General features: G+C 49.1%; 1 long non-coding RNA gene across 1 annotated transcript; it reads right to left on the minus strand.

Annotated features, from left to right (window-relative positions):
- Positions 1-13597: 13597 nt before the first annotated feature.
- LOC105612625 (uncharacterized) lies at positions 13598-16239 on the minus strand. Its single transcript, XR_001039128.5, has 2 exons — positions 16093-16239; positions 13598-13774 (listed from the first exon to the last, which is right to left on the minus strand). It is a non-coding gene; the product is annotated as an uncharacterized LOC105612625 (long non-coding RNA).
- Positions 16240-22804: the final 6565 nt, after the last annotated feature.

Genomic DNA, 22804 nt, shown 5'->3' on the forward strand with positions numbered 1-22804 from the left:
TGGCCTCCTTGGCTTCCCAGGTGGTGCTAGTGGTAAAGAATCGGCCTGCCAATGCCGGAGACGTAAGAAATGCAGGTTCAATCCCGCATCAATCCCGCAGGAAAGATCCCCTAAAGGAGGAAATGGCCTGGATAATCCTGTGGACAGAGGAGCCTGACGGGCTCCAGTCCACAGGGTTGCTGAGAGTCGGACACGACTGAGCAGCTTAGCATGCTGGCAGCCTGACCTCCAGTTTCCTCCTGCTCCAGCTGCTCTAGTCTCTGTTTTGTGGGCTCTGATTGCTCTGGGAGTAGGTCTGTCCTCTGTCCTCCCCTGACAACACCTTCCCAAGGCAGGGTGTCCCCCCAGAGTGGGCAGTGGCTACTTTGACCTCCGGAGGAGGGGAGGGTGGCCTGTGCTCTGCCCGCATCAGTAGGTGTATGGGGTCCTGGGCACCTTGGTGTAGGGTGGTCTGGATCTCCAGCTCTAGACGACAAGCACCTAGGCCGATCCTGGCCCTAGCAGCTGCTCAATAGTGCAGCCTGGGGGTCATGGCTGGATCTGGGGTCCCCTAGGCTGGGGACACTTTCCTTCCTCTGCATCAGTTGGCCCTGCAAGGAGCTTGTGTCTCTGAGCTGTTCCCCAGCTGAAGACAGTCCTCCCCTCTTGCTCCCACTGGGGACCCCTCTACAGCCCACACCTTCCCCATGGACCCTCCTCCCACCTTCACTAGGCCTCTCTGGAAGGTGCAATCTCAGCGCCCTGGGCGGCCTCTGAGCCAGAGGAGGCAGTGCGGGTGAATAATTCATGGGGCTGGGAGGCCCTTATCTCCCAGGCCGGCCCCACCCGGGGCCCCAGTGCTGGGCCGCCGTCCCGCGGCTCCTCGCTTTATCTCGACGCCCAGCTTGTAATGCAGCCCGCCATATCACAGGCAGAAGGGGAGATTAATTTTCTGGTTTTGCATGGGCGGGGAGGGGAGGGGGCGTGGGGAGGTGCTGGGGAGCAGAAGCTGGGATCTTTCCGATTTCAGACTCCAGCGGCTTAATCCTCTCCCAGGCCTGCAGGAAAGGGAGGAAGAGGGTGTTGCAAGCCAAATTTCATCATCAGCGGCAGCCCCAACAGAGGGAGGAGGAGACGCAGGGCAAGCAGACGGTGGGCGCTGGCACGGACAGGGGAGTTGTTTGGAAACTGGGGGAAAGCCGGCCCTCAGCCTGGGCTTGCCAACGACACTCGCTTTGTCGCGAGAGGGACTCAGGCTGAGTAGGGTGCACACAGGGGCACGTGTATGTGGACACACCGGAGCTTGGGGCACAAGGGCGTACCTCTTCAGGAAGTGGCAGTGGTCTTGCTGTCTGCCCCACAAGGCCTGGCACAGAGGAGTCTAAAAAAATGTTGAGGGGCTGAACTCTGGGGAATCACTGATGAGCTAAGCAGATACAGCTCCCCTTGTGCCGGCCATCTTTCCAAGTGCCCCTGCAGGCCTGGCCGCTGTTTCCTGTGCTCTTGTGGTCCAGGGAGGCCAGCAAGCAGAGGGACACTGGCCTGGGGAGCCTGCTGGCCCCTGCTGCTTCTGCTTAGCTGACAAAACCACCCAGAGCTAGAGGAAGCCACCGCCTGTTAGCTGAGCACCTATTATATACCAGGCCCGGGGCAGGGTAGATCTGTGTTCCCCGAGATGAATTAGAAGTGAGTCTTGGCTCTGATGCAGGAGACTGAATGTGCTGTTTGCCAGGAAAGAGCTACTAATGAAGTGCTCCATGGAGGGAGTTGATGGTAAGCAGGAACGTGTCTTGTGGGAGGTAGCATTTGAGACAGGTTTTGAAGGATGGGTAGAAGTTGGGATTGGCCCTAATGGCAGGGAGGGAGGCATGACGTTTTGGGAAGAGGAAGAATATGGAAGAAGTGATGATACAAAAAAGATCTTCAGGACCCAGATAATCATGATGGTGTGATCACTAATCTAGAGCCAGATATCCTGGAATGTGAAGTCAAGTGGGCCTTGGAAAGCATCACTACGAACAAAGCTAGTGGAGGTGATGGAATTCCAGTTGAGCTGTTTCAAGTCCTGAAGGATGATGCTGTGAAAGTGCTGCACTCAATATGCCAGCAAATTTGGGAAACTCAGCAGTGGCCACAGGACTGGAAAAGGTCAGTCTTCATTCCAATCCCAAAGAAAGGCAATGCCAAAGAATGCTCAAACTACCGCATAATTGCCCTCATCTCACAAGCTAGTAAAGTAATGCTCAAAATTCTCCAAGCCAGGCTTCAGCAATACGTGAACTGTGAACTTCCTGATGTTCAAGCTGGTTTTAGAAAAGGCAGAGGAACCAGAGATCAAATTGCCAACATCTGCTGGATCATGGAAAAAGCAAGAGAGTTCCAAAAAAACATCTATTTCTGCTTTCTTGACTATGCCAAAGCCTTTGACTGTGTGGATCACAAGAAACTGTGGAAAATTCTGAAAGAGATGGGAATACTAGACCACCTGACCTGCCTCTTGAGAAACCTATATGCAGGTCAGGAGGCAACAGTTAGAATTGGACATGGAACAACAGACTGGTTCCAAATAGGAAAAGGACTACGTCAAGGCTATATATTGTCACCCTGCTTATTTAACTTCTATGCAGAGTACATCATGAGAAACACTGGACTGGAAGAAACACAAGCTGGAATCAAGATTGCTGGGAGAAATATCAATAATCTCAGATATGCAGATGACACCACCCTTGGGGCAGAAAGTGAAGAGAACTAAAAAGCCTCTTGATGAAAGTGAAAGAGGAGAGTGAAAAAGTTAGCCTAAAGCTCAACATTCAGAAAATAAAGATCATGGCATCTGGTCCCATCACTTCATGGGAAATAGATGGGGAAACAGTGGAAACAGTGTCAGACTTTATTTTTGGGGGCTCCAAAATCACTGCAGATGGTGACTGCAGCCATGAAATTAAAAAACGCTTTCTCCTTGGAAGAAAAGTTATGACCAACCTAGACAGCATATTCAAAAGCAGAGACATTACTTTGCTGACTAAGGTCCGTCTAGTCAAGGCTATGGTTTTTCCTGTGGTCATGTATGGATGTGAGAGTTGGACTGTGAAGAAGGCTGAGCGCCAAAGAATTGATGCTTTTGAACTGTGGTGTTGGAGGAGACTCTTGAGAGCCCCTTGGACTGCAAGGAGATCCAACCAATCCATTCTGAAGGAGATCAGCCCTGGGATTTCTTTGGAAGGACTGATGCTAAAGCTGAAACTCCAATACTTTGGCCACCTCATGCGAAGAGTTGACTCATTGGAAAAGACTTTGATGCTGGGAGGGATTGGGGGCAGGAGGAGAAGAGGACGACCGAGGATGAGATGGCTGGATGGCATCACTGACTCGATGGATGTGAATCTGAGTGAACTCTGAGAGTTGGTGATGGACAGGGAGGCCTGGCGTGCTGCGATTCATGGGGCCGCAAAGAGTCGGACACAACTGAGCAACTGAACTGAACTGAACTCAACTGAACTGAATGATACAGGGACCAGGGTGAAGCAAAGAGATAATAACTCTGTCTGGTGGGTGAGGGGGAATAGTGAGGACCAAGGCTGGGAAGCAGAGAGAGGTAAGGACAGAGAGGGTCCTGACATCACGTGGAGGAGCTTGCATTTGTCTGGGGTGATTGGGGAGCAATTAAGGGGTTTTGAGGGCTTCTCTGTTTCTCAGTGGTAAAGAAATCAGCCTGCCAATGCAGGAGATACAGGTTTGATCCCTGGCCTGGGAAGATTCCCTGTGCTGCGGAGCAAATAAGCCCATGGGCCACAACTATTGAGTCTGTGCTTTAGAGCCTGGCAACCACAACTACTGAGCCCAAGCACTACAACTACTGAGCCCAAGCACCTTAGAGCCCATGCTCTGCAGCAAGAGTAGCCACCGCTCACCGCAACTAGGGAAGAGCCTACGTGGCAGTGAAGACCCAGCACAGCCAAAAGCAAGCAAATAAAATTATGTTTTTAAAAAGGCCTTTGAGCAGGAGTTGACAGGATCAAAGTGGTACTGGGGGAAGATAAAGACAGCCGACTGTATTTAGTGTTTGTATACTGGGTGTTGTTCTAAGTGCAATGGAAGGAATTCTCTCATTAAATCCTCACAACTACCCTTTTAGTAGGTAATGATATCATCCCATTTTATAGATGAGGAAATGGGGTCACAGAGGTGTTAGTTATAGATGGAAATTAATTGAAGACAGCAGAAATCACTGATGGAAAGTTTAGGCTGATAAGTTCTTTAATGTCTCGGGCACTTTGGGGCATGGAGAGGAATACTGATTATTTTTTCTACTTTGATGTCCAATTTATTAATCTTTATTCAGTTATTAACATCCCTCCAAATATTCTCATACTACTTATACAACCACTTTGTCCAAAACTTATGAATTTAGCAAATTACATTCCCCCAAATATTTAAACTTTGATTGCAAATGAAATCAATTAAACTCTTCATAAATCAGATTTTCTTAAAAGCTTTAAACGTCTTTAAAAGCAGACAAAACAAATGGTATTACGATGATTGCCCCCCAAAAGTCCACTACAAAAAAAAAATCCTGTATTTAAATTTATTTGTTTAGTATTTCTAAGATTATTTTCTTTATTCTTACTCTCTTCCCTGATGGGGGTAGGATTTTCCTGACTTAAACTAGGGAGTCAAGGTGGACCTGCTTTCAGCAGGCTAAGGCTACAGACTGGGTTGACTGGAGATGATTTGGGACCGGCACAAAGATCCTGGTGAGGTGGGGCTTCCAGGGAGATTCTCCTAGACTTCATTATGCAGCCCTTGGCCTGTTTCATCGGGAACTCTCCTCTTGACGCTTAGATTCTGAATTTTCGTGTGTGACCCTAATCTCTTCCCTAGAATGATTCTGGTTCTGACGGCCTTATCTTTACCGTACAGCCCGCTGTGTTCTGAGTGGGGCCCGGTCTGGTTCAGTTAAGTCTAAAGCTCCTGGTCAATTGGTTAACTGGAACTACCTCCTTTTCCTTCTCAGCAGCTGCTAAGACCCATGCTATTGTCAGCTAGGCGCTGAAGCAAGGGTCTAAGAAGAGGCATTAAGGGCTTGAATTAGGGCAGTGGCAAAGAAAATAAAAAAGAAAAGACAGTTTTCAGAGACTCTATGAAGGCAGAACTGACTTCTCTTAAACAGGAGAGAATGGCTTACCTCAAAGAATCAAATGAAAATACATGTGAAAGCTCTTCTGTACAGTATAAGCACCATTAAATCGTGGTTGTTTTTGCTTTTGTTATTGTGTTGTCATTTTAAGATAGCCAAGGACAAAGCCTTAGGGAATTCACATAGGTCTAAGTGGTAAACAGGAGGAGCAGAGGCAGGAAAGGAGGCTGAAAGACAAAGGGAACTGAGACTGTCAAAGAGAAGAACCAGGAGAGAGAGGTCACATAGACTAAGGGGGTGGGAGGCCCCAGAACAGGCAGGGCTGTTTGAGGGAAGCCCGGTGGCTCAGTGGTAAAGAATCCACCTGACCTGCAGGAGATGTGGGTTCGATCCCTGGGTCGGGAAGATCCCCTGGAGAAGAGAATGGCAACCCACTCCAGTATTCTTTCCTGCAGAATCCCATGGACGGAGGAGCCTGGTGGGCTACAGTCCATAGGGTGGCAAAGAGTTGGACATGACTGAAGTGACTTAGCATGCACAGAAGAGAATAGGCAAAGGTCTGGTCTGAGCAAGGTGGGGACAATATGGGTGTGTCTGGAAGGGGGAAAGGAAGGAAAAGGAGTGTTGGAGACAGGGCTGGGAGATGGTGACTGCCTGGACGTGCTGCAGAGGGTCCACAGGGGAAGCTGGTGATGCTGAGGGCATGCACCTGGGGTTGGGGGGCCTGGGAAGATATAGAAAAGGAAGGCTGGAGTGGCCCTGGGCTTTTTACAATGCACAGGTTGAAGGCTCCCCATGGTGACCAAGTCTGATGAGCCTTTGCAAACAGAAACCGTTCTCTTAGCCATGTCCCCCTCAGCTTTCCAGCATAGCTGGCAACCTCCACTCACCCTCCGCCCTCCTCATGGGACTCAGAATCAAAGTTTAGAACCAGCAAGATCTTTTTTCTAAATTTTATTTCTTGGCTGCAGTGTGCAGTATGTGGGATCTTAGGTCCCCAACCATGCATTGAACCCACACCTACCACCAGGGAAGTCCCCCAGCAAGGTCTTTATTTTATTTCAAAAAAAATTTTTAAAGACAGTTTAAAAATGATACATTTCTTTTTAAAAATTTGATTGTTGATTTGGCTGTACCCAGCCTTAGTTGTGGTGTGCGGGATCTTTCGGTTGTAGCACACTGGGTTTTCAGCTGTGGCGTGTAGATCTAGATCCCTGAAAAGGGATCAAACCCTGGGATGTGGGATTTCCTGGCAAGAGATTGAACCCAGGCCCCCTGCTTTGGGAGTTGGAAGTCTTAGCCATTGGGCCACCAGTGAAGCCCCCAGCAGGGTCTTTAGAGATCACCTAATCTACCCCCCATCTTCAGCTCCCACCATTTAACAGATGAGGACACTGAGGCCAGAGAATATAAGTGGTATGATTAATGAGTGACAAAGCTGAGATTAGAGCCCTAGCCTCCTGCCTCTCAAGCTAATACATTTTATCCCTGTCATTCAACTTGGCAAATGTACTGCAAGAGAACTTGGCCCCTTGACACCCAATATCATCTGGCTTCCTAAGGAGACTTTTGCAGAGAAGTAGGCTTTATTGGGCTTGCCAGACCTGAAAACCATGGCATTGGATTAGGAGGCTTGGTAGTGGTCGTTGAAGGTATGAAGCATCAGAAAACGTAAGCTCCTTCTGAAGCAGGAGTAATGTTGGGGGGATTTTAAGAAATAGCAGGTAAAGGAATTCCCTGACAATCCAGTGGTTGAGCCTCTGTACTTCTACTGCAGAGGGCACGGGTTTGATCCCTAGTCATGGAACTAAAATCCTGCATGTTGTACAGCGTGGTTAAAAGAAAGAAAGCAAAGAAAGAAACAGGTAGTCAGCAGTAGGGAGAGAAGAGTAGAGGCAAGTGAGAGAGGCATGGAACTGGGTTCCCCTGGGCTCAGTGAAGCTGTGGCCTAAAGCTTCAGCCACATGAAGGATCATGAGAGGGGAGGTCAGGAGTGGTGGTGGTGGTGGTGGGCTGTGTCCTAGCGGGAAGTGGAGCTAGAGACCGAGGACGTGAGGACTCTGTACAGGAAGGGGTGGACGCTTTACCCAGCTTGAAAGAACCGCAGCCCAGCCCCCAAACCAGCAGAATCTCTGTCTCCTTTGGGCCTCTGACCACTCTTTTCCCTCCTCCCTTTGATTGCTGGTGGTAATTGCTCTCCATTTGGCGATTACTTAGTTCATTAATTGCCTAAAGAAGAGCATCAGCCTAGGGCGGGGAAATTGGCAAAGAAAGTAATGGGGAAGGAGGACTCTAGGGGAATGGACCTGCACTTGGACCGAGAATGGACTGCAGTGTGGTGGAGGAGAGCAGTCTTGCATAACTGGCTCTAGTCAAGTGGACTCCTCTGCTCAGCTCTAGTTTGCATGAGTCCTAAGTCACTTCAGTCATGTCCAACTCTGTGTGACCCTATGGACAGTAGCCCACCAGGCTCCTCTGTCCATGGGATTCTCCAGGCAAGAATACTGGAGTGGGTTGCCATGCCCTCCTCCAGGAGATCTTTCTGACCCAGGGATTGAACCTGAGTCTCTCATGTCTCCTGCATTGGTGGGTGGGTTCTAAACGCTAGCGCCACCTGGGAAGCCCCAGGTCTAGTTTGGAGGAACCTCTTTTCAACTCTTATATGGACTGGACTTTCGCTCTCAGATACCCTACCTTCCCCAGTCTGTTCACATTCTCCATCATCAGAACAGCCACTCTCCTCCACTATCATCATCAGCATCACGGCCATCATAGTAGGCAGTCCCTAAGGTGACTCTCAGTGACCCCTCCATCCTGGCAGTCATGCCTTTGTGTGATCCTAACCCCTCAAGTGTGGGCTGTATTTAATGACTCACTTCTAGTGGACGGGACTCAGCAGGGGTGATGGAATGTTATTCCAACATGAGGCTACAAAAAGATGTGGCTTCTTTCTTGCACTGAGGAAAGCTGTCGATCCTCTGGAGAGGCCCACGTGGCAAGGGACCACCCAGCCAGGCCGACACCCAGTGAGATCCAAGAGCCCAGGAGGAACAGGGTCCTGCCAACAATCCTCTGAGTGAGTTTGGAAGCAGATTCTCCTCCGGTGGAGACCATAGTTGAGACCGCAACCCATGCTAACATGGGTTCTTGTGAGAGACTTGGAGCCAGAGGCACTGAGCTAAACCATGCTCAGATTCCTGACCCACAGAAACTATGAGAGAATAAATGTGTGTCGTTTGAGTTGTTAAGTTTTGTGAGTAATCTGTTATGCAGTGATAATTAGTACAGCCGCTGTCACCATCATTAACCACCATTACTACCATCGTCATTAAACTCACGTCATCAATATCACCACCCGATGCCACCATGCTCTCAAACTCACCACCACGACTGCCTTCACAGTCATGACCCCTGTCACCATCATCCCCGCCTCTGTTTTTTTTTAATTAATTAATTTTTAAATTTTTTGGCCACACTGCATGGCATGCAGTATCTTAAGTTCCCTGACCGGGGATCGAACCCATGCTCCCTGCAGTGGAAGCACAGAGTCTTAACCAGTGGACTTCCAGGGAAGTTCTCCCACTTTTACTTTCAACTCAAATGTGTATTCTGTCAGAAGAACTCTCACCACAATCATCACCTTCAGCTACAATAGTCTTTCTAACACCCACTGTGAACCAGACTCTAGGCAAGCCCCAAGATCACAAAGAAGTAGAAGACATAGTCTGTGCCTTCGGAGAATCTGTTGGGGTCTCTCTTGGGGAATCAGGACACATTCATAAAAAGAGACTAGTAAGTTGAGGAAGTCGATGCTTATTGCCACTTTGGGTGGTAGGAAAGCCTTCATGGACGAGGAGGCCCTTAAGGGAAGCTTCAGAGGATGGTGACTGGATAGGCAGAGGGGAAGGAGATAGGAATCAGCTTGATATGCCAGGTGAAAATGAAGTGAGGAGATCTGGCCAGAGCGGAAGACCAAGCAGAGGAGGAAGAGTGAGGGGAATGAGGTTGGAACCAGAAAAGAAGTACATGGATTCTGAATGCATTTGTGCAGGCCTCTACACTTTCCAAAGTATTCTCTGTGCTAAGTTGGTTTAGAAGAGCCATACTCTTAAAAATCTGCCCCATTTCCAGGCTTCCAAGGTGGCACAGTGGTAAAGAATCTGCCTGCCAATGCAGGAGACATAAGAGATTTAGGTTTGATCCATGGGTAGGAAAGATCCTCTGGAAGAGGAAATGACAATCTGCTCCAGTATACTTGCCTGGAGAATTCCATAGTCAGAGTAGCCTTGTGGGGTACGGTCCATGGGCTTGCGACTGAGCGCAACACAACCCACAACCTTCAGCCAGGGGGAGGCAGGCCTGAGGCTGAAGCCTCCAGCCTTCTGCTCCAGCAGGAGGCAGTGTGGAGTGATGGGACCCAGTCAACCTGAGTCACAGTTCCTCCCAGTGGATAACAATAGGCAAGTTATTCTCTGTCCATTATGCCTGCCTCTCAGGCTGTTGTGTAGACCAGATGTCATACGAAAAACACTGCATGTGATTCCAGGCAGCCTAAAAATAAAATGTTAAGTCCATCCCCTAGTCTCCCTGCCTCGCACCTTGTCCATCACCTGGAGGTTGGACAGCAGCTGTGTCAGTCCCATCCAGGCAGACCACACAGCAGCTTTTCTACTGGTGCAGGGTGACGGAGCAGAAAGAACACTGCTCTAGGGGCTGGAGAGAACACTCTCCAGAACACTGCTATCGTGTGCCACACTGCACAGCTTCAGGGGGCACCATTCGCACGTGGACGCAAGGACCGGAGGATTTAGGGAGTAGATACTATTGACCAACTGCGCCTAAAATCTCCCCCTCCTGGGACTTCCCTGGTAGTCCAGTGGTTAAGACTCTGAGCCTCCACTCCAGGGGCACAGGTTTGATCCCTAGTTGGAAAACTAAGATCCCACATACTGCATGGCACAGCCAAAAAATTAAAATAAAATAAAATCTCCCCCCTCCTGAATATCTTTCAGGACTGGTCCAGGACAGTCAGCTCCTCAGCTCAGGCCTGTTTGACCAAGAAATCCCCTAATCCACCTTGCCAGAGGGCTTCCCTGGTGGCTCAGACAGTAAAGAATCCGCATGCAATGCGGGAGACCTGGATTCGATCCCTGGGTTGGGAAGATCCCCTGGAGAAGGGCACAGCCACCCATTCCAGTATTCTGGCCTGGAGAATTCCATGGGCAGAGCAGCCTGGCAGGCTACAGACCATAGGATTGCACAGAGTCAGACATGAGTGAGCGACTTTCACCGTCACTGTCATCTTGCCAGAGAGACTACACGCTCTATCCACTGGGGAGGGCAGGGTCCAGAGCCAGGATTCTAGGGCAGGAAAGAAACATCTAGAGCTTCTGGATGAAGCTCAGGTGCATTCTTCAGCTGCGAAACATACCACGAATTCCGTGTAAACAAGATTATGCAACTGTTTACAGATTTCATATCACCAGTGCCCTGGGATATAGCTGTGCTGTGCTTAGTCACTCAGTCATGTCCGACTCTTTGTGACCCCATGGACTGTAGCTCACCAAGCTCCTCTGTCCCTGGGATTCTCCAGGCAAGAATACTGGAGTGGGTTGCCATGCTCTCCTCCAGGGGATCTTCCCAACCCAGGGACTGAACCCAGGTCTCCCCCATTATAGGTGGATTCTTTACCATCTGAGCCACCAGGGAAGCCCAGGACATAGCTAGGTTTTGTTATTTGCTTCACTTTCACTTCATAGATGAATAAATGGGAGCTCAGAGAGGTGAGGGGCTTCCTCGGTGGCGCTAGTGGTAAAGAATCCACTTGCCAATGCAAGAGACATAAGAGATGCAGGTCAATCCCTGGGTTGGGAAGATGCTCTGGAGGAGGGCGTGGCAACCCACTCCAGTATTCTTGCCTGGAGAATCCCAGGGACAGAGGAGCCTGGTGGGCTACAATCCATGGGATCATAAAGAGTCAGACTGAAGTGACTTAGCACGCACACACAGAGAGGTTAAGTGATGTTGCCCAACACCACTGAAGCAGTGAATGGCTGAGTGACCTCAGGATGTCAAAGGTCATGTTGTCTTCCAGCCCCACCCTGCTCCCAGGCTCAGAGATGCTTAGCAACTTGCAGGAATTCTTTCGGTTTGGACAGACGCAGTAGGGGGGTTAGAACCCAGGCCTCCTCTCCAGCCCCTAGAGCAGTGTTCTTTCTGCTCCATCACCCTACACCAGTAGAAAAACTGCTGTGGGGAAGCAAGTTTGGCAGTGGAAAAGGAGAAATGCTGGTTGGGGAGAGAGGAGGGAGCTGGAACCCAGCATGTGACTGTGGAGGATGGGGTCAATACTGAGATGGGAGGGCTGGGGCACCCGGGCCCCTCGTTGGCTGGGGCTGGGACTAGCCTTCCCCACTCCATCAGGCCTGGGGCTGCAGGCTGCCAGTGTTCCTCCATCAAGACCCCCTGAGAGCCTGAAATCAAATACTCCTCCTCCCCTGTTCAGGCAGTCTTATTGCCACTGACAGCAAATGTATTGCTCTAATCTTTTCTCATTTCGCCAGGATGGGCTCCATTCTGACCTCCTTCCCAGCCTTGAAGCCTTCCTGAGGCAGGGGGGAGGCACTGAGATGGGAGGTGCTGGGGCTGCGCTGTAAGGGAACAGTTTCAGTGATCACAGATTTGATATGCCTTGTCTCTGGAAGGCAGAAAAAGGCTAGAAAATTTGGAGATCTCTGTGGGGGACCCATGATGGAGGGTCCCCTGTGAAAGCAGATGGGAAAGGCTTGGTGGGCAATGAAGAACCAGGGCCTGGAGCCCCAGGGAAACAGACTTCTGCAGAGCAGACAAGCCTGGGCGTGTGTGTTTGTGTGTATTGGAGCCAAAATTGTAAGCTTGGGAGATGGTCCTGACGAGATGGGGCAAGGCAGGGTTTGTCCACACCCTCCAGAGTGACTGGCCCACCCTGTCCATCCTCTGTCCACTCCGCTGCCCAAGAAGCCTTGCCAGTGTGAAGCCCCCATCTCCCCTGGCTGCCTCTCTTTCTGGTCTTCCCTGCTTAGGTGAGCACTCAGGTTCTGTTGCTGTTGTTCAGTTGCCAAGCCGTGTCCGACACTTTGCAACCCCAAGGATTGCAGCACGCCTCCCTGTCCTTCACTGTCTCCCGCGGTTTGCCCAAGTTCATGTCCACTGAGCCGGTGATGCCCTCCAACCATGCTTGGCAACCTCAAAAAGGCTTCATGGGAGGCCTGGGGGTGTGGGAGGGCAGGAGGAGCAGCTCTTGAGAGACACTCACCCTGGGGGTCAGTGCGAGGGGGAGGGGTTGGGTAGGGCAAAGGGACGACTATGGGAAGGAATCTGCTGCTCTGAGCCTTTGGGGGCTGTGAGAAGGGAACAGCTGGTGAGTGGAGCTTGGCAGGGAGGAGAATTTGGGGGAGTGAGGCAATGCTCTGGCCCTGGGTCTTTCATTTGCTCGGCTAAAATCAAGCCTGAGCTTGTGTGTCTGTGTGTGTCTGTCTGTCCCAGGGCAGGGCAGAGCCCCTGTGTCGCGTCATGGGGAGCGCCTGTCTGTCTGAGTCACCTTCAGGATAAGCTGGAAAGTTTTCTGGATCCTGACAGTCTGAGTGTGACAGGGCCTCAGCCTTGGGGGTATATTGTGTGGAAATCCACTTCTCTCTTCAAAGTTCTCTGGCCCTTGCCAGGGAGAAACTTCTGATTGGAGAGCCTGAGCTGGGTCAGAGCTCTGCTCGGGGTTCAGCAGGGTTGGGGAAGGGTGGGCAAGGGGCTGAAAGTGGAGGGTGCTGGCCTCTCCTATCCTCCCCTCTGGTAGTGAGCTGCTGCTGCTTACTGCCGGGTGAGGCAGCCCACATCTTAGCAAAGGTCTTCTCATAATTACTCCTTTTTCAGACAGAATCTCTGCCTGAACTGACCTTCTGCTCCTCTCTTATTGCCCCCCAACTCCTTCAGAAAGGATTCCCCGCCTCCCCAGATCTCCGTCTGTTCCCCGCACTCCGGAGGTTCGTGCCAAGACCACTCCCTCAGGATGGCCATCTGTGCCTTGTTGGTAACTTTTTCTTTCCTCCTCCCTTTCTTGTCTGGAGATAGCTGAAGTGGAATGTGAGAACTTTCCTATGAGCCAGGCCAGGAACTGAAGCTCCAGGTCTAATGAGAAGAGACTGACTCAGGTGTATGCACTGTGCTGGGTCTCCTCTGGGTCCCTTACCTCCCTCAGATCTGGAGGTACATCTCCCTTACAGAGCCTTATGTGTAACATATCTTCGTTATTGTCTCTAGACTCAGGACTGGAACCTGGATGATATCCTCTCCCAGTTTGGAACCGCTTTCTCACCCCGTTTCCACGTCGTTTCCAGGCTGCAGCGCCCCCTAGTGGCCTAAAATCCCTTCGCTTTCGTAGCTTTGCAGGATGGAAGCTCAATTCCAAAGGATTTCCAAACTTTTTCATTCCAAAAAACTTCCACGACCTTGACATGTTATTGGTGTTGTTTTATTTTGTTTTTTTTTTTGGGGGGAGGGGTCACGCTGCACGGCTTGCGAGATGTTAACTTCCAACGGGGGCCTGAACCCAGTTCCTTGGCAGTGAAAGTGCTGAGTCCTAAACATTGAACTGGCAGGGAATTCCAGCAGTTGTATTTTTGATATCTGTTGATTGAGAAAGCACCATAATGACTGAGTTCTGGATCTCATCATTAAAACTCATTTGCATTTTATTCATCCCCCAGCAATCATACAGTTACACATAGTCAATCAGTTACACACAGATGGGTTACTCATAGTCTTTATGGTGCCAGGGGCTAAATCTCCTATGATTACTCCAAGGCCTCTAAATTTGGGAACCATGGATTTAAACCACTCCTTATGTCACTGATGCGGAGACAGGCCTGGAGAGCGGAAGAGGTCTGTTTAAAATCACACGGCTTGCGAGACGGTTGCATCAGAATTTGAATTCAGGGTAGATATGTGCTCCAGGGACTGCCAGTTTCAGTCCTATAGGGGCCTAACTAGGGAGGAAGCTGCAGGCAGAGGGTTGGGTGATGGGCAGGAGAGCAAGACCATCCCCAAGAAGTGCAGAGAGCGCACCCCATCTTCCTTCCATTCAGAGCAGGTAAAACAAGCCTAGAGGGGTTGCAAAAGGGACCCAGGGGGAGGAGAGAGCAAGGGAACAGACAGAGAATAAGTAGAGATGACAGTCTGCTCTGCTTCAAGAACTTCCCCTATTTACCCAAACTGCGCAGTACTTCCGACAAGTCTTTTAACTTCTCTGAGACTCACCTTTCTTGTCTGTAAAATGGGAGGGAACTAGCAGTTGAACCTTCCACTCCCTGTGGGAACGATACTTTGCTTGTCCCACAGGACTGTTGAGAGAATGTAATGAAATGTGTGTGAAAGTTCTGGATGAATAGCGACAGCTAGAACTTTGAATCCATGATCTCCTTTTTAAACCTCAAATCAACAGATAGCAGAAGTTGAACAGAGATGGAGAGAGCCCAGATCTGATTCCAGGCCTGACTCCAAGAACTGGCTGTTGACTTAACTTTCAGGGTTAAGAATTAGTAGAGTTGCTACCTGTTACAATTTATATAAATCTCTGGTCTTTTTTCAGAACCAGCTACTTTCCTCTTCCTTTTCTCAGCCTGTCTCCCTACAGTTCCAGCCACCTTGAACTCAGAGTAGCTGAGCATCCTCTGAATGAAGCATGGGCAGGCAGTAGGGCTTGCTGGGTCAGCTGAGGTGGGCACAACGAGAAGGGAAGTATAATAGTGTTGGTGGGAGGGGGATGGGGGGGCAGTACAAGGTAAAAGTGAAAAGTGAAAGTGAAGTTGCTAAGTCCTATTCGACTCTTTGTGACCCTATGGACTGTAGCCCACCAGGCTCTTCTTTCCATGGGATTTTCCAGTGGGTCTCAAACTTGTTTGCACATCAGAATCACTTGGGAAGTTTTTAGAAAATTTCCTAGTCTCACTCTTCATGATTCTAGGCCTTGGACACATATTTTGGATTCTCATGACCAGCTGGGCCGGAAAGGGGTGGTGAGGCTACTTTACTTTCTCGGGGGTAGCCATTCAACAGCAATTCTAGAGCACTGGGTCCTCAGTGAAGTCACCCCATCAGTAGCATCAGCATCACCAGGAAATGCATTAGAAATGCAAGTCCTCAGGCCCTACCAAAGACTTAATGACCAGAAACCCTAACCGTGGGCCCAGCAACCTGTTTCAACAAGAACCCTTGAGGGGATTCTGATGCATACTTGACAACCCCTGGTTTAGAGGAGGAACCTACTGAAGGTCAGGCACGTGGAAGCACTGTGGTCTTGGCTTTTAAGGAGGCTGGAATTTAGCAGAAAGGAGTTCAGGACCTCAATAACTGCATCTCTTCCCCTAGGCAAGGGTCTAGGGAACCTGGGCACCTGGGAGAGGCACAGATGTGTTTCTATAAGGGGACTTAGTTGTATTAGAGTCTGATTTAATTCAACACATTATTCATTGTGAGAGGGTGATTCCTAGGCATGGGGCTGGAAAAACATGGGTTTGGGAAGATTTGTTTTGTTTTCAGTGAGAGGGAGGTCATCAGAAGAGAGAAAGGAAAAACAAAAGAAGACAGCGAGACACAAAGTAATAAGAACTAATGCCTAAGTGGAGCCTTTACTATATGCCAGGCACTGTGCTAAGAGTTTTGCAAACACTGTCTCATTTAATCCTCCCAACAGCCCTTTAAACTATAATTATCACCCCCATTTAATACATAGGGAAATGGAGGCACAGATAAGTCAAGCTGCCCATCACACAACACATAACTGACAGAAGCAGACCTTGAACCAGGGCCAGTATAACTCCTGAGCCCATGCATTTTACCAGTATGCTTTGGTGCCTCTCTTAGAGAACGGGAAGAAGTTCTCGCCTGCCATTTGCTAAAAAAAACCAGACCCTTCAATAGCTCAGTGCTTGGAGAATTAAACTTACCTTATACGGCTTGGTATTCAAGGTCTCTTATTCTGTGATACCAAAATTCCCTCCAGCCTTTACCACCCCCTATCAAGATTCTTGCACTTCCGCCACGCTGGATTAACTTCTCCATCTTTTCTGAACACTTCTGACTACCTCACTTCCCATTCCCCTCCCCTTTGGGATCCTATCCATTCCTCGAGCTCAACTCAAATGCCTCTTCCTCCCTGATTCCCAGCCAGAAGAGGGCTTGCTCCCCCGCCCCGAACCCCTGGGGACACACTCCGCATCTCCGTACTCTGCGCCGCGTGTACCCCCTCCCCACCCCCACCCCCCCCCCGTGCCGAGCGCACTGCCTGGGACGCAGAAGTGCCCTGCACATGCTGGTGTAATTGACAAGTGAGTGAAGTTGCTCAGTCGCGTCCGACTCTTTGCGACCCCATGGACAGTAGCCTACTAGGCTCCTCAGTCCAAGGGATTTTCCAGGCAATAGAACTGGAGTGGATTGCCATTTCCTTCTCCAGGGGATCTTCCCGACCCAGGGATCGAGCCTGGGTCTCCCGCATTGTAGACAGACGCTTTACTGTCTGAGTCACCGACAAAAGGGAACAGTAATTCTCGAATGGAGGTAGGGAGTAAGACCTGTAGAGATGGAGAGCAAATGAGAAGGAACTGGGAGATAAAAGCCGAAATGGGGGAGAGAGGATGAAGACAAACACTGGGCGGCAGGCAACCAGACTGCCCGCCGCCAGGGCCGCGTCTCCTCCAGCCCCGCCAGGCCTTCCCATCCCCCCACCCCCCTTCTGCCCAGCGACCGACGGTGCCGGTTCCCGGTCGCGACTTCTGGGCAGGCGGCCCGCCTGACGCGAGGTGGGGCGCGGGGGCGGCGGGGCCGCGCGCTCGACCGGCCATCCGCGTCCTCCATTAGCATAAATCCCATTAGCGGCTCCAGCGCGCCGCGGCGGCCCGGGAGCGGGTAGGGCGAGGGCGGGCGTAACGGTGCTAATGCCTCCTTCGACGGCGCGGTACAGCGGGCACAGGCCCTTTTACAACCATTACCTCGCTGGTTCCTCCGAACCACCCGGGGCGTGGGGCTCTCCCAACGCGAGAGATTAAATAACCAGGCCAACATCTCGCCTCTAATAGGTGGCAGGACTGGGAATCGAATCCGTGATTTCTGGCATCAGTTCTCATGCTTTTCCCATCGCAGCTCCAGGATGCCTCCCTACCCAGAGAACTACAGTTTGAGAAGAAAGGGGTTTAAAACATCCCTACACACACACACACACACACATGCACACACACATTCTCAAGGGCTGGTGTGGCAGGGAAGGGGGTTGAGTGGAATGGGAGGGGTGTGGTGGTGCTTTGGGTGAAGAGAGGAACGGGAGCGGGGGCCGGGGGGGGGCGGTCAGTATCATCAACCCTCATCCATCATCATTTGGGACACAGAGTTTGGGTGGTTGGGTGGAATGCTCCCACTGTCTTATTGAATGCACCTCTGCTCCCTCACATGACTATTTATTGGAGCTGCAAAAGCAAGAGATTATAGCAGTAAATGAGAGGAGTACCATCTCTGTTCTCTGGATGTTTATGGTCTTGTGGGTAAAATCAGGAATATTTGCTGGGCACTCACTGTGTGCCAGGAACAGTGCGAAGTGTTTTACATGGACAGCTCCCTTATCTATGAAATAGGTATTATGATTTCCATTCTTAGACAAGTGAGCAAAGGCACAGATGACTTCTAAAAGTGCATATAGCTGGTGACTAGAAGAACCAGGAAGATGAAAAAGATGAGCTGACCTGTGGGAGGAAGTCGTTCTAGGGAAGCTTATAGGGAAAGGCATGGCTCTAGGCCTCGGAGACCTCCCTGAGCAAGGCAGAAAACATCTCAGCTGCTGCAAAGGATTAGGAGAATTTAGCCAGGTGAAGAGGCTGTGGCGGTGGGAAAGAGGAGCTGGAAATGCCAGAGGGTCACGAAGTGCAGCTCTAAGGGCAAGCCAGGGCCAGGTTAGGAGAGCCTTGTTAAGCATTTTGGTCTTTATTGGAGGAAGTTGAAGTCATTAATGGTTTTAAACAAGAGAGAGGCATGATTAGAATTACATTCTTAAAAGATCACTCAGGGTGTAAAAAATGCAAGTGAAGGGTAACCAGATTCACTGATGTCTTGGACAACTGAGTTGGGATTAAGGTGGAGAAGGTAGGAAGAAGTGGATACATACAAAGAGATACTTAAGAACTGTGCTAAAGTAGGACTTCTCTGGTAGTCCAGTGGTTAAGAATCCACCTGCCAATGCAGGGGACACAGGTTTGATCCCTGGCCTGAGAAGATTCCACAGGCCATGGGGTGACGAATCTCACAGGCCACAGCTACTGAAGTCCCTGTGCTCTAGAAAACCCACAAGCAGCAACTACTGAGCCTGCATGCCCTAGAGCCTGCACTCTGCCACCACGATGAGAAGCCTGTGCACCAGCAACTAAGACCCAGCGCAGCCAAATGATAAAAGAAAAAACTAAGAATGTTTTTTTTTTTAAAGACTTGTTCTAAGTAATTGGATAAGGGGTGAAGGGGAGAAGGTGAGAACTGAGTCATTTTACATCCCCTTCTCTCCCTCAAGCCCTAATCATTTAATAAATCCATTTCATTTCATGAATATCTTTGCCACCTGTCCCCTCCTTTCCATTCCCACTGCCACTTGTCTAATTCAGCTTGGGTCCTCTCCCTAACAGTGAAGCAAGTCTTTCTCCCTTCAGATTTTCCCCTCTCTAAACAATCCTCCAGGCCATTTGAGCATGGGGGTTGTGGTTTAGTCACTAAGTCATGTCCAATGCTTGTGACCCTATGAACTGTAGCCTGTCACGTTCCTCTGTCCATGAGATTTTCTGGGCAAGAAAGCTGAGGTGGGTTTCCATTTCCTTCTCCAGGGGATCTTCCCCACCCAGGCAGCCTCCTGCACTGCAGGTGGATTCTTTACTACTGAGCCATCCGGGAAGCCCCCATCTGAGCACACGACCTATGTAAAATGCAAGCATAATCAACCCAGGCCCTATTATCTTGTCATTGTGTCAATTATAGGATACAGTCCCATCCCTTCCTAGTCTGGTCATTCTTTGCTAGCCTCTTCTTCCCTTCTTCCCTTGGGCTGAAGCTGCCCAAGAGGCATCATACCCGCTGAACACCCAAAGTTACCTTCATGTTGAGGGAAATATTTCTTCACAGCACGAAACCTTCATAAATCCTTTGCTTGTGTATTTATAATATATACACATGTGACTCATTTCTGAGATGTCACATGATCTTCCCACTGCCAGGAATTTGCCACCCCCTTCTATTGGGTAAATTCCTATTCACACTTTAAGTCCCAGCTCAGGTATCAAGTCTCTGTGGAGTTTTCTAACACTTCCACTCCCCTGATAGGATTAATTGATTCCTCATCTGTGCTTTAAAGGACTTTACACAAATTCTGTCCTTGTATGTGTTGTGTTATAGGTGTAGGGAGACACAGGCTAATGCAGGAATGGTGGTAAAAGAATAGGAAAAACATAGTTCAGAGTACATTACATGTGTCAAAGCTATGGTTTTTCCAGTACTCATGTATGGATGTGAGAGTTGGACTATAAAGAAACCTGAGTGCTGAAGAATTGATGCTTTTTGAACTGTGGTGTTGGAGAAGACTCTTGAGAGTCCCTTGGACTGCAAGGAGATCCAACCAGTCCATCCTAAAGGAAATCAACCCTGAATATTCATTGGAAGGACTGAAGCTGAAGCTCCAATACTTTGGCCACCTGATGTGAAAAGCTAACCCTGGAAAAGACCCTGATGCTGGGGAAAATTGAGGGCAAGAGGAGAAGGGGATGACAGAGGATGAGATGGTTGGATGGCATCACTGACTCAATGGACACAAGTTTGAGCAAACTCAAGGAGATAGTGATGGACAGAGAAGTCTGGCATGCTGCAATTCATGGGGTCTCAAAGAGTTGGACAGGATTTAGGGACTGAAAAACAACAACAACAATATTATGTGTAGTAAGGATCAGTAGAGATCTGTGCTATGTGGTTGTAATGTAAACTCTCTTGTCTGGGGAGGCCTTACAAATAGCTGTGAAAAGAAGAGAAGCGAAAGGCACAGGAGAAAAGGAAAGATATACTCATTTGAATCCAAAGTTCCAAAGCATAGCAAAGAGAGATAAGAAAGCCTTCCTCAGCGATCAATGCAAAGAAATAGAGGAAAACAATAGAATGGGAAAGACTAGAGATCTCTTCAAGAAAATTAGAGATAGCCAGGGACCATTTCATGCAAAGATGGGCTCAATAAAGGACAGAAATGGTAGGGACCTAACAGAAGCAGAAGATATTAAGAAGAGGTGGCAACAATACACAGAAGAACTGTACAAAAAAGATCATGACCCAGATAATCATGATGGTGTGATTACTCACCTAGAGCCAGACATCCTGGAATGTGAAGTCAAGTGGGCCTTAGAAAGCATCACTATGAATAAAGCTAGTGGAGGTGATAGAATTCCAGTTGAGCTATTTTAAATCCTAAATGATGATGCTGTGAAAGTACTGCACTCAATATACCAGCAAATCTGGAAAACTCACCTGTGGCCACAGGACTGGAAAAGGTCAGTCTTCATTCCAATCCCAAAGGAAGGCAATGCCAAAGAATGCTCAAACTACCGCACAATTGCACTCATCTCACATGCTAGTAAAGTAACGCTCAAAATTCTCCAAGCCAGGCTTCAACAGCGTGTGAACTGTGAACTTCCAGATGTTCAAGCTGGATTTAGAAAAGGCAGAGGAACCAGAGATCAAATTGCCAATATCTGTTGGATCACTGAAAAACCAAGAGAGTTCCAGAAAAACATCTACTTCTGCTTTATTGACTATGCCAAAACCTTTGACTTGTGTGGATCACAACAAACTGTGGAAAATTCTTAAAGAGACAGAAATACCAGACCATCTGACCTGTCTCCTGAGAAACCTATATGCAGGTCAGAAAGCAACAGTTAGAACTGGACATGGAACAACAGACTGGTTCCAAATCAGGAAAGGAGTGCATCAAGGCTGTATATTGTCACCCTGCTTATTTAACTTCTATGCAGAGGACATCATGAGAAATGCTGGGCTGGATGAAGTACAAGCTGGAATCAAGATTGCCGGGGGAAATATCAATAATCTCAGATATGCAGATGACACCACCCTTACGGCAGAAAGCAAAGAACTAAAGAGCCTCTTGATGAAAGTGAAAGAGGAGAGTGGAAAAAGTTGGCTTAAAACTCAGCATTCAGAAAACTAAGATCATGGCATCTGGTCCCATCACTTCATGGCAAATAGATGGGGACGCAATGGAAACAGTGACAGACTTTATTTTCAGTTCAGTTCAGTTGCTCAGTCGTGTCCGACTCTTTGCGACCCCATGAATCGCAGCACACCAGGCCTCCCTGTCCATCACCAGCTCCCAGAGTTCACTCAGATTCACGTCCATCGAGTCAGTGATGCCATCCAGCCATCTCATCCTCGGTCATCCCCTTCTCCTCCTGCCCCCAATCCCTCCCAGCATCAGAGTCTTTTCCAATGGGTCAACTCTTCGCATGAGGTGGCCAGAGTACTGGAGGTTCAGCTTTAGCATCATTCCTTCCAAAGAAATCCCAGGGCTGATCTCCTTCAGAATGGACTGGTTGGATCTCCTTGCAGTCCAAGGGACTCTCAAGAGTCTTCTCTAACACCGCAGTTCAAAAGCATCAATTCTTCGGCACTCAGCCTTCTTCACAGTCCAACTCTCACATCCATACATGACTACTGGAAAAAACATAGCCTTGACTAGACAGACCTTAGTTGGCAAAGTAATGTCTCTGCTTTTGAATATGCTATCTAGGTTGGTCATAACTTATCTTCCAAGGAGTAAGCGTCTTTTAATTTCATGGCTGCAGTCACCATCTGCAGTGATTTTGGAGCCACCCAAAATAAAGTCTGACACTGTTTCCACTGTTTCCCATCTATTTCCCATGAAGCGATGGGACTGGATGCCATGATCTTCGTTTTCTGAATGTTGAGCTTTAGGCCAACTTTTTCACTCTCCTCTTTCACTTTCATCAAGAGGCTTTTTAGCTCCTCTTCACTTTCTGCCCTAAGGGTGGTGTCATCTGCATATCTGAGGTTATTGATATTTCTCCCGGCAATCTTGATTCCAGCTTGTGTTTCTTCCAGTCCAGCGTTTCTCATGATGTACTCTGCATAGAAGTTAAATAAGCAGGGTGACAATATACAGCCTTGATGTACTCCTTTTCCTATTTGGAACCAGTCTGTTGTTCCATGTTCAGTTCTAACTGTTGCTTTCTGACCTGCATACAGATTTCTCAAGAGGCAGGTCAGGTGGTCTGGTATTCCCATCTCTTTCAGAATTTTCCGCAGTTTATTGTGATCCACACAGTCAAAGGCTTTGGCATAGTCAAGAAAGCTGAAGTAGATGTTTTTCTGGAACTCTCTTGCTTTTCCATGATCCAGCGGATGTTGGCAATTTGATCTCTGGTTCCTCTGCCTTTTCTAAAACCAGCTTGAACATCAGGAAGTTCATAGTTCACGTATTGCTGAAGCCTGGCTTGGAGAATTTTGAGCATTACTTTACTAGCATGTGAGATGAGGGCAATTGTGCAGTAGTTTGAGCATTCTTTGGCATTGCCTTTCTTTGGGATTGGAATGAAGACTGACCTTTTCCAGTCCTGTGGC

The sequence above is a fragment of the Ovis aries genome, chromosome 3, assembly GCF_016772045.2.
Source record: "Ovis aries strain OAR_USU_Benz2616 breed Rambouillet chromosome 3, ARS-UI_Ramb_v3.0, whole genome shotgun sequence".
NCBI lineage: Eukaryota > Metazoa > Chordata > Mammalia > Artiodactyla > Bovidae > Ovis > Ovis aries.